Consider the following 9,313-nt stretch of genomic DNA (forward strand, 5'->3'; position numbering starts at 1 on the left):
TCGGTCGGTGACCGTATCGCCGGTGAGTGGAAACCTCCTTTTATAAGCAGCGTGTCTAATGTCTGCGGCTCAGCTCGCGTTGCTTTTATCAGCGTGAGGACAAAAAGACGGCCGTGACGCGAAGTTTGCCGATCCGCGGCGTCTCCACTAAGAAAAATCTCTCGTTATCTTCTTCAACAGTCGCCGCCTTGGCCTCTTTCCGTCTTGACGGAACAATCAGAGCGGCATTACCGGCGGCTCATCCTTGTGATCCTGCCCCCCCCCCCGGGGGTCCACTCCCCCCCCCCCCCCCCCCTTCTGCTGGAGCGCGAATGTAGGTCGAGCAGAAGTTTGTTTGTTTGCAATCTTGGTCAAGATGTGTCGTCGATTCCGGGTACTCATTTCTAATTATACTGCTCGTTTACTAGGCCTGTTAAGGTATTACAAACCCCGTTTCCATATGAGTTGGGAAATTGTGTTAGATGTAAATATAAACGGAATACAATGATTTGCAAATCCTTTTCGGGTTCCACGGACCGCCAAGGAAGGACATTTAGACTTTTTTATTTTTTCAATAAAGACTGCTTTTCAGTTGCTCCGTCTTTTGCTCGCTTTTCCGCTTGCCTTTCTGCTTCGGACGTCGTCGCTTCTCTCGCGCTGTCAGTCTCTCTCTAAGTGTCAGCTTCCCTCTGGCTCCTTCTCGTCTGTCCGCCTCTCTCCCTATTGGTCACGGCTGTCGCCCTTTTATACAGTGCGAGAGGATTACTCAATTGCGGTGTTGCTACCGGCGTGCCCCGCCTCGCCGCCATCTTAGGCCGGGCTACGGCGTGTCCAACCTCGCTGTTGGACTGCCGGCCACGTCTCTCCACACAGCTCAATTTTTGTTTCATCTGACCACAGAACTTTCCTCCAGAAGGTCTTATCTTATTCCATTTAAGTCAGGACTTTGGGAAGGCCGTTGTAAAACCTTCATTCTAAACTGATTTAGCCAATCCTTTACCACTTTTGACGTGTGTTTGGGGTCATCGTTCTGTCGAAACACCCAACTGCGCCCAAGAACCAACCTCCGGGCTGATTATTTTAAGTTGTCCTGAAGAATTTGGAGGTAATGCCCCTTTTACTCTCTCTAAAGCACCAATTGCACTGGCAGCAAAACAGGCCCAGATCATAATACTACCACCGCCATGCTTGACGGTAGGCTTGGTGGTCCTGAGATTCTCCTCCAAACATATTGCTGGGTATTGTGGCCAAACAGCTTGTGAAAGACTTCTCAAGCCGTCGTGCGGGTTCCACGGACCGTCAAGGAAGGACATAACGGCGGGCAACGTTTAGACTTCTTTGTTTTTCAATAAAGACTGCTTTTCAGATGCTCCGTCTTTCGCTCGCTTTTCCGCTTGCCTTTCTGCTTCGGACGTCGTCGCTTCTCTCGTGCTCTTAGTCTCTCTCTAAGTGTCAGCTTCCCTCTGGCTCCTTCTCGTCTGTCCGCCTCTCTCCCTATTGGTCACGGCTGTCGCCCTTTTATACAGTGGGAGAGGATTACTCAATTGCGGTGTCGCTACCGGCGTGCCCCGCCTCGCCGCCATCTTAGGCCGGGCTACGGCGTGTCCAACCTCGCTGTTGGACTGCCGGCCACGCTTCTCCACACATTTCAATTTTTGTTTCATCTGACCACAGAACTTTCCTCCAGTAGGTCTTATCTTTGTCCATTTAAGTCAGGACTTTGGGAGGGCCGTTGTAAAACCTTCATTCTAGCCGGATTTAGCCATTCCTTTACCACTTTTGACGTGTGTTTGGGGTCATCGTCCTGTTGGAACACCAGACTGCGCCGAAGACCCAACCTCTGTCTGCCGCTCGCTCTTTCTTTCTGCTTCGGGCGTCGTCGTCTCTCTCTTGCTTTCAGTCCCTCTCTCAGCGTCAGCTTCCCTCTGACTCCTTCTTGCCTCTCCTCCTCTCTCCCTATCGGTCACGGCTGTCGCCCTTTTATACAGTCCGAGAGGATTACTCAATTGCGGTGTCGCTCCCGGCGCGCCCCGCCTCGTCGTCGTCCTCACCTGCATCTTGGGCCGGGCTCCGGTGTCCCCTGCCTCGCTATCGGACTGCCGGCCACGCCTCCTCGCCGCCATCTTGGGCTGGGCTACGGCGCGTCCAACCTCGCTGTTGGACTGCCGGCCACGTCTCTCCACACATTTCAATTTTTGTTTCATCTGACCACAGAGCTTTCCTCCAGAAGGTCTTATCTTTGTCCATATTGCTGGGTATTGTGGCCAAACAGCTTGTGAAAGACTTCTCAAGCCGTCGTGCGGGTTCCACGGACCGTCAAGGAAGGACATAACGGCGGGCAACGTTTAGACTTCTTTGTTTTTCAATAAAGACTGCTTTTCAGATGCTCCGTCTTTCGCTCGCTTTTCCGCTTGCCTTTCTGCTTCGGACGTCGTCGCTTCTCTCGCGCTGTCAGTCTCTCTCTAAGTGTCAGCTTCCCTCTGACTCCTTCTCGTCTGTCCGCCTCTCTCCCTATTGGTCACGGCTGTCGCCCTCTTATACAGTGCGAGAGGATTACTCAATTGCGGTGTTGCTACCGGCGTGCCCCGCCTCTCGCTCGCCGTCCTCGCCGCCATCTTAGGCCGGGCTACGGCGTGTCCAACCTCGCTGTTGGACTGCCGGCCACGCCTCTCCACACAGCTCAATTTTTGTTTCATCTGACCACAGAACTTTCCTCAAGAAGGTCTTATCCTTGTCCATTGTCAGGACTTTTCGGAGGGCCATTCTAAAACCTTCATTCCAACCTGATTTAGCCATTCCTTTACCACTTTTGATGTGTGTTCGGGGTCATCCGAACACCCAACTGCGCCTGAGACCCAACCTCCGGGTTCCAAACCATTGTATTCTTGTTTTTATTTACCATTTACACAACGTGCTAACTTGACTAGTTTTAGGTTTTTTGTAAAATACTTAAGCTGAGCTGAGGAAAAAAAAAAAAAAAACCCAGCTCTGGTGAATAGCAGGCTGTGATTTAAGCCCGGTAATGAGAGGAAGAAATGTATTTGTCGGCATTGTGGACGCTGCAGTCCTCTTCCAAATGGAGCAGCAGAACCTGATAGCTTTATCCCCTCGTCCAAATTCCCGTTTGTTTGGCCATTTATTCCCGAGTGTGTCGGAGCGTGCGGCTGAAAAAACAAGAACTAAAAAAAAAAAAAAAAAGGACAGAAGGGGTTGAGGGGGTTTTGGAGCGCAGCATGTAGCCTTATCCCTCCGACACAAAAAGCTCGCTCTGATCCCTGGAACACAATAGCGCCAGCCCCCCACGCACCCTTGGGCCAGGCAGCAAATACAAGCCACAATGCGGCATGGCCGTGACTGCCGGAATCCCTTCTGGCCAAACTTGTCCAGCTTGTGGAAAACGCCACGCCAGCCGCTTGTCGGAAGCCAAATCCTGAACACTTGCTTGTGTTTTCCACCAGACTTACCGAGCGAGGGTCAGGTGGTTTAGTAATTGGACAAACAACAGTCCTTCCAGGAATTTTGCCATCACGCCAATTCATCCAAATTCAACAAATACTTATGAATTATGCGCCACATTGCGAATTTGTCCAATCGGGATAATCAAAACTTAGTTTTGGTTTCTTGTGTAGACGAAGACCAAACGACGTTGAACAACGTAACTTTTTACGAACAAACTGCACGATTGTCGTACTCGCACATAGCTCATCGCCGAGCCTTCTGGGTATCAATCAATCAATCAATGTTTATTTATATAGCCCCAAATCACAAATGTCTCAAAGGACTGCACAAACCATTACGACTACAACATCCTCGGAAGAACCCACAAAAGGGCAAGGAAAACTCACACCCAGTGGGCAGGGAGAATTCACATCCAGTGGGACGCCAGTGACAATGCTGACTATGAGAAACCTTGGAGAGGACCTCAGATGTGGGCAACCCCCCCCCCTCTAGGGGACCGAAAGCAATGGATGTCGAGCGGGTCTAACATGATACTGTGAAAGTTCAATCCATAGTGGCTCCAACACAGCAGTGAGTGTCCCGTCCACAGGAAACCATCTCAAGCGGATCAGCAGCGTAGAGATGTCCCCAAACCGATACAGGCAAGCGGTCCATCCTGGGTCCCGACGAGCGGTCCATCCTGGGTCTGGGTCTCGACTCTGGAGAGAGGCGGACAGACGAGAAGGAGCCAGAGGGAAGCTGACACTTAGAGAGAGACTGACAGCGCGAGAGAAGCGACGACGTCCGAAGCAGAAAGGCAAGCGGAAAAGCGAGCGAAAGACGGAGCATCTGAAAAGCAGTCTTTATTGAAAAACAAACAAGTCTAAACGTTGCTCGCCGTTATGTCCTTCCTTGACGGTCCGTGGAACCCGCACGACGGCTTGAGAAGTCTTTCACAAGCTGTTTGGCCACAATACCAGCAATATGTTTGGAGGAGAATCTCAGGACCACCAAGCCTACCGTCAAGCATGGTGGTGGTAGTATTATGATCTGGGCCTGTTTTGCTGCCAGTGCAATTGGTGCTTTAGAGAGAGTAAAAGGGGCATTACCTCCAAATTCTTTAGGACAACTTAAAATCATCAGCCCGGAGGTTGGTTCTGGACTCTTCATCCATGGTCATTGGGCCGGACCCCCTCCACAAGGGAGGGGGGGGACATAGGAGAAAGAAAAGAAGCGGCAGATCAACTGGTCTAAAAAGGAGGTCTATTTAAAGGCTAGAGTATACAGATGAGTTTAAGATGAGACTTAAATGCTTCTACTGAGTAGGGTAGGGTACTATCCATCCATCCATCCATTTTTCTACCGCTTATTCCCTTTTTTGGGGCGCTGCGCCTATCTCAGCTACAATCCGGGCGGGAGGCGGGGTACACCCTGGACAAGTCGCCACCTAATGAATCAAAAACAGTACCGTTAGATTAATTGTTTCTAAATTATCCCCAAAAACTTTGTATTACATTGTGTTCCTGACAACAAGACAAAAGGCTGTCTTTGAACCAAACCAAGAAGAAGGCTGGTAAAACTCCACTGGGACTTCAAGCGGACAGATGGCAGGATCTGCCCAACTTCCAGAGGAACTGTTTTTTGAAGTATTTGACGAACTCTCCTCAAACTGTTCGGTAACCGAGGGCAACGCTGTTTACGACCCACTTCCCTCAGGAAGCAGCTGCAGGCAGGTGTGGGAGAAAGTTAAAAAAAGAAGGAGGAGTACGATCTTTGGGCAGAGCGTGGTGCAGGACTGTACGGGGAGTACAGTGGCCAAATGTAATTCTGTTTAATAATAATAATAATAATGGATTAGATGTATATCGCGCTTTTCTATTGTTAGATACTCAAAGCGCTCACAGCGAAGTGGGAACCCATCATTCAATCAATCAATCAATCAATGTTTATTTATATAGCCCCAAATCACAAATGTCTCAAAGGACTGCACAAATCATTACGACTACAACATCCTCGGAAGAACCACAAAAGGGCAAGGAAAACTCACACCCAGTGGGCAGGGAGAATTCACATCCAGTGGGACGCCAGTGACAATGCTGACTATGAGAAACCTTGGAGAGGACCTCAGATGTGGGCAACCCCCCCCCCCTCTAGGGGACCGAAAGCAATGGATGTCGAGCGGGTCTAACATGATACTGTGAAAGTTCAATCCATAGTGGCTCCAACAAAGCCGCGAGAGTTCAGTTCAAAGCGGATCCAAGACAGCAGCGAGAGTCCCGTCCACAGGAAACCATCTCAAGCGGAGGCGGATCAGCAGCGTAGAGATGTCCTCAACCGATACACAGGCGAGCGGTCCATACTGGGTCTCGACTCTGGACAGCCAGTACTTCATCCATGGTCATCGGACCGGAACCCCTCCACAAGGGAGGGGGGGACATAGGAGAAAGAAAAGAAGCGGCAGATCAACTGGTCTAAAAAGGAGGTCTATTTAAAGGCTCGAGTATACAGATGAGTTTTAAGGTGAGACTTAAATGCTGAACTCATTCATTCACACCTGGTGGTGATAAGCTACATCTGTAGCCACAGCTGCCCTGGGGTAGACTGACGGAAGCGTGGCTGCCAGTTTGCGCCCACAGCCGCTGCGACCACCACCGTCTCACTTTCCTCCATAGCTTCAGCGCGTGCAAGCAGTACAACTAATACCGCCCTGCACACGAGTTTCCTTCATACAACTTTGCGTCTGTGCGGCCCCGAGTGACTTGCCCTGGCCACCCGGTTCCAGATAGGGCCAATAGAATCAGATACCTGGGTTCCAGTTCGGGTACCCGCCCAAGCCGCCCAGACAGCACAAATACTTGTTTTTTCGTCAACGTTGGACACGCGTTAGACTGTGGATGAACTCCTCTTCACGTTCCACCACACCACCATCAGAACAAAATACGGCCTTACTACTTGGCAAGTCCTCTTACTCCCCCCCTGTAATGAACCAGGTCCAATGTTTCCATCCATCCATCCATCCATCATCTTCCGCTTATCCGAGGTCGGATCGCGGGGGCAACAGCCTAAGCAGGGAAGCCCAGACTTCCCTCTCCCCAGCCACTTCGTCTAGCTCTTCCCGGGGGATCCCGAGGCGTTCCCAGGCCAGCCGGGAGACATAGTCTTCCTAACGTGTCCTGGGTCTTCCCCGTGGCCTCCTACCGGTTGGACGTGCCCTAAACACCTCCCTAGGGAGGCGTTCGGGTGGCATCCTGACCAGATGCCCGAACCACCTCATCTGGCTCCTCTCCATGTGGAGGAGCAGCGGCTTTACTTTGAGTTCCTCCCGGATGGCAGAGATTCTCACCCTATCTCTAAGGGAGAGACCTAAACTCATTTCGGCCGCTTGTACCCGTGATCTTATCCTTTCGGTCATGACCCAAAGCTCATGACCATAGGTGAGGATGGGAACGTAGATCGACCGGTAAATTGAGAGCTTTGCCTTCCGGCTCAGCTCCTTCTTCACCACAACGGATCGGTACAACGTCCGCATTACTGAAGACGCCGCACCGATCCGCCTGTCGATCTCACCATCCACTCTTCCCTCACTCGTGAACAAGACTCCTAGGTACTTGAACTCCTCCACTTGGGGCAGGGTCTCCTCCCCAACCCGGAGATGGCACTCCACCCTTTTCCAATGTTTGTTTGACAATATTCCCGGCCCCACTCCGAGTGGGTCCTAAGCTCCAGCCTGCGACGGAGATCGGTTAGCCACTTTGGACAGGGTGATTCAAGTCCATGCTTCAGGTTCAGAAGTGCCTTGCCCAAGGACACAACGGCAGCGATTTGGATGTCAATAGTGAAGTGAATTATATTTATATAGCGCTTTTCTCTAGTGACTCAAAGCGCTTTACATAGTGAAACCCAATATCTAAGTTACATTTAAATCAATGTGGGTGGCAATGGGAGCAGGTGGGTAAAGTGTCTTGCCCGAGGACACAACGGCAGTGACTAGGATGGCGGAAGCGGGAATTGAACCTGCAACCCCCAAGTTGCTGGCACGGCCACTCTACCAACCGAGATATACCGCGGGCCAGAGTTTGACACCCATGTTCTGGAGGAAAGTTGTGAAAGAAAAATGGAGCCGTTTGGCCACAATATGTTTGGAGGAGGAAAGGTGAGGCCTTTAATCCCAGGAAACACTATGCACACAGCCAAGCATGGTGGTGGTAGTACTTTTGATTTGGTCTTATTTCCAATGGACGTATAATAAATTCATAAAAGAACCAAACTTCATGAATGTTTTTGCGACCAACAAGTATGTGCTCCGATCACTAAAAAATAAGAGTTGTAGACATGACTGGAAACTCAAGACAGCCATGAAGTGAATTATATTTATATAGCGCTTTTCTCTAGTGACTCAAAGCGCTTTACATAGTGAACCCCAATATCTAAGTTACATTTAAACCAGTGTGGGTGCACTGGGAGCAGGTGGGTAAAGTGTCTTGCCCGAGGACACAACGGCAGCGACTAGGATGGCGGAAGCGGGAATTGAACCTGCAACCCTCAAGTTGCTGGCACGGCCACTCTACCAACCGAGCTATGCCGCCCCGATAGGTGGGGAGCGAACCTGCAACCCTCAGGTTTCCTGCACGGCTGCTCTACCCACTACGCCAGGGGTAGGGAACCTATGGCTCGAGAGCCAGATGTGGCTCTCAGATAAATCTGAGCTGACATTACTTAACACAATAAGTAATGAATAATTCCGCTTGTAATCAAAGTGTTAAAAATAACGTTCAAAATATAAAACATGCTCATGCATTTGACTCCATCCATCCTTTTTTCTACCGCACTTTGTTCAAGAAGTTGCAATAAGGGTAAGAAGTGATTTATTTATTATTGGTTAGTTTAGGGCTTGCCCTCCTGGGGGTTCTTCAGACCAACTTGAGAGCCTGTTTTAGGTTACAATATTTTTTATTTTTCAATAAGTCTCTCAGTTGCTTTCCAGCAATTTTCTTTTTCTCTTCCGTTCTCGCTCGCACTCTGGCTCCAGCCCCAACCCCCGTCTCTCTCTCCTCCTGGCTGCTGCTTCTAAACGGTGCGACAGGTGATTAGATAACAAGGCCCAGGTGGGCAATCTACACACCTATCGCTGATTTCGAGGCCGGTGCTGGCAACACCCCGCTTCGCTGCAGGCCCGCAGGCCACGCCCCCTCCACAGTTAGCTTCAGAATACCAATGTTATTACAAAGAATAAGAGACCTATTATACTCTGGAAATGTTGGTCTTACTTAAAAATGCATGCGTTTAGTTGTGTTCAGTGTTGAAAAAAAATATTATATGGCTTTTACGGAAATACATTTTAAAATACTTGGGTTCTTGGCTCTCTCAGCCAAAAAGGTTCCCGACCCCTGCACTACGCCATGCCGCCCTAAATGTTTCAATCAATCAATGAATGTTTATTTATATAGCCCCAAATCACAAATGTCTCAAAGGACTGCACAAATCATTACGACTACAACATCCTCGGAAGAACCCACAAAAGGGCAAGGAAAACTCACACCCAGTGGGCAGGGAGAATTCACATCCAGTGGGACGCCAGTGACAATGCTGACTATGAGAAACCTTGGAGAGGACCTCAGATGTGGGCAACCCCCCCCCTCTAGGGGACCGAAAGCAATGGATGTCGAGCGGGTCTAACATGATACTGTGAAAGTTCAATCCATAGTGCTCCAACACAGCAGTGAGAGTCCCGTCCACAGGAAACCATCTCAAGCGGATCAGCAGCGTAGAGATGTCCCCAACCGATACAGGCGAGCGGTCCATCCTGGGTCCCGACGAGCGGTCCATCCTGGGTCTCGACTCTGGACAGTCAGTACTTCATCCATGGTCATCGGACCGGACCCCCTCCACAAGGGAG

This window comes from Nerophis ophidion, linkage group LG02 (genome assembly GCF_033978795.1).
Source record: "Nerophis ophidion isolate RoL-2023_Sa linkage group LG02, RoL_Noph_v1.0, whole genome shotgun sequence".
Taxonomy (NCBI): domain Eukaryota; kingdom Metazoa; phylum Chordata; class Actinopteri; order Syngnathiformes; family Syngnathidae; genus Nerophis; species Nerophis ophidion.